Source organism: Anas platyrhynchos, chromosome 9 (assembly GCF_047663525.1).
Source record: "Anas platyrhynchos isolate ZD024472 breed Pekin duck chromosome 9, IASCAAS_PekinDuck_T2T, whole genome shotgun sequence".
Taxonomy (NCBI): Eukaryota; Metazoa; Chordata; class Aves; order Anseriformes; family Anatidae; genus Anas; species Anas platyrhynchos.
In genome coordinates this window covers 394,804-397,692 of record NC_092595.1, presented here as the reverse complement: position 1 = coordinate 397,692, position 2,889 = coordinate 394,804, and the positions used below count along the sequence as shown (strand labels likewise).

At 47.6% G+C, this 2,889-nt stretch overlaps 1 long non-coding RNA gene across 1 annotated transcript in view; it reads right to left on the bottom strand.

Moving 5' to 3' along the window:
* LOC101798394 (uncharacterized) overlaps window positions 1-2,889 on the bottom strand; it is a 95,600-nt gene that overhangs the window by 29,984 nt on the left and 62,727 nt on the right. The gene's annotated exons all lie outside the window — the stretch shown is intronic.

Genomic DNA, 2,889 nt, shown 5'->3' with positions numbered 1-2,889 from the left:
CTGTAGCAAAGAAAGGAAGAAAAAAAAATCTACAGTCATTTGTATATATTTTTTCCACGTTACTTACTTGTTTAGCCTGACTTACAAGTTTATGTTTCATTATTTTCTTCCTCATAACCAGTCCCATTTGTTACCCAGCACACAACAGAGGGCCTTGAAGTGCTGTTCTGAGCAAAATTTCTTTTTTTTTTTTTTTTTTTTTTTTGACTTTACCATGCCAGCCACATGGAAAGGAGAGAGATTGGGTTACAGCTCAAAAGTCACATTTGTAAGTCTTGGTTTTCATGCTCACGCCCTGGGGATTTCACCTGTCTCCCTGCTCCTGAGCAGCAGGAGGGAGCCAGCCACACACCGCCTGCCAGGGGCTTACACTTTGAGAACAGGGTGTCTCGGTCCCATCACCCTTGTTGCAGTGTTAAAGACTGACGGGTATCATACAATTAAGGCTTATCCCCCCCCCACACACACACACACCTCGACACACATACAGATTTCATTTCTGGGATTCCAACAAGGACATCATACTAAACTGATTATAAAACTTACATGTACTTGCTCATTAGGCTCAGCAGGAACAGCTTTGCCTCTGTAAGGTCCCTCACTGGTTTCAGTGACATTATCCTGGCTTTATGCAAGTGTCAGGCAAACAGGACCTGGCCCCAACCTTGGCCCCAACAGGCAGGGAACTATCAAGTTATCTGTAGCACGAGTCTCATTTTTGGAGCAGTGCAATTTTCTCCATAATGATGTTGCCTTTGTTCCTCTGTTTCTGGCAGCAGAGTGGCTCACACATGCTATTAGCAGATGGTGTGAGATGTACATGGAATTCATGCCCAGAACATTTCTTCCATTCTTCCTTCCAGACTGAAGAAGTGCAAATTCAAGCTAAAATCATGTACTAACTACAACCCTTCTCCAAAGAGGGCTACAGATAGTTAAAAGCAGGATCCTGTATAAGCCTCTCAAATATTTCAGTTTCTCTGTCGTAGTTTAACTACTCAGCACACATTCTTTTAGTCAGAAATGCAGGGAGTGCATGTCTGTAAAACCATACTCCTTGATGCCCTTATGTCAGCTCCTTTTCAGGATCAGCTGTTAACAAGCAGTATGCATTACAGGAAGACAGAAAACTTACATGAATCTCTCCAGTAAGTTGAGGCATCCATCTGTGGCCCGTAAGTAACTGTTGTAGGCTTGGCAGACCTTGGTGAACTTTGCATAGACCAAGATAAGTGCATAGGCTTAAGTATCAGGCAGACAAAATGCCAGAACGGGCGTGAATTCAGGAGCATGGACCTGTGCGCATTGCTCAGCCTCCAAAAACAGGAGGCACTGGCCTGATGAATTCCACCTCTTCCCTATTGATGCTGCTATGAGCTTAGACTAAACTAGTCTTCCACTGTGGCTGCTGCCAGAGAAAGTCTGGGAGCTGGTGTTCTAGCCATGTGCTTCACTCTTTTCCTGAATAACCATTCACTTTGATCTGAAAGTCTTGCCTAGGGTAAAAAATGGCTTTCTGAAAAATCTTCTTATGCAGGGTTCTCTTTTACTTCTAACATATTATTTTCCTTTCTGTATCCCCGAACTGAGGTGAGTCTCACTCAGAGTTGTTCCTGAGCTTGAAAACAAACACTGATGAAAGATTACTGCTTTCAGCGCACCTCAGCCTTCATCGGGTTGGACCCGATAATCTTTCAAGGTCCCTTCAAACCCCTACAGTTCTGTGATTCAGAGTTTATGTGAGCACCTATTTTTAAGATGTTCTGCTTTTGTCCCAAAGGACAGTTTTATTCCCACTTCATGAGCTTGTGTGGAAAAACAGCAGATCCAAAGACACAAAAGTCTGTGGAAACTTGATGCTAACACTTAGGATCCAAATTTAAACTCTGCATGTTGATCCCACATATCAGTAAGGGGAACAGTCCCATGACATGTCAACAAGAAAAGTGCAATCAGTCCATGCTTTGGGACCCACTGCTCACTGGTGAGCCAGGTCACTGCCTGCCTACCACTGTCCCTCTTCCTGTGGAGGCACCATTCCTAGTCACAAGCTGCCTCCTGGAGGTGGGTGCCCCAGCCTGCACAGAGCCTCCGTCACTGAGTAACCCACTGCTTAGGCAGGGCTCCCACCAGGAGCAGGGATCTAACTGAGGTTAGATAAGGACTCAGCCCCATCCTGTTCACTTGGGTAGTGCCTGGATCCTGAGGTAAAGCATGCAGCCTCTGGTGGAAGTTACTCCACCTCATGCTGGGTGCCACAGCCGTGCTTGGAGCAACACCAGTACTGGCTTCACAACCAAATCCACCAACAGCCTCACTGCAGAGCTGGGTTCTAGCATCTGGCCCCATGCAAGGCTCGGTATCGTGCAAAGTGGAGCCAGCAGGCGCAGCACTACCCTCCTGCTGAGGGACTGGCAGGCCAGCCCTGCCTGAAGCCCTCGCACCCCCAGGCAGAGCAGAAATGTGGTCCTGGGGTTTCCTGTGCCACAGACAACTGCCGTGACTGCTGGGATGGCAGCTGAAAGCACATCCTGCACCTGCAAGGACCAGGACAGCTTCCTCAGGAGGCCAAGGTTGTAGGTCCCAGTGGGGCTGAGGCTGGGCTCCGTGGTATGCGCCCCACAGCTGCGCTGGCAGCTACAAGGCTCACAGGCACCTTAGTGTTTGACTTCAGTTTTAGGCACCTGTCTGCAAATCCAGGTGTTGATGCCATGCCTTGGAGTATGGGAGCACTCACCATTAGGAAATCGTGGTTAAAGTCCCTAGAGAAGAGGACTTCAGTCATAAACCAGATGCATGCCGTAGACCACAGTGGACACAATCAAACCTTGTACCCCGTGAAGCTTTCTGTCATCAAAGGACTTCTCAGGCAGAACAGACTATGATTCT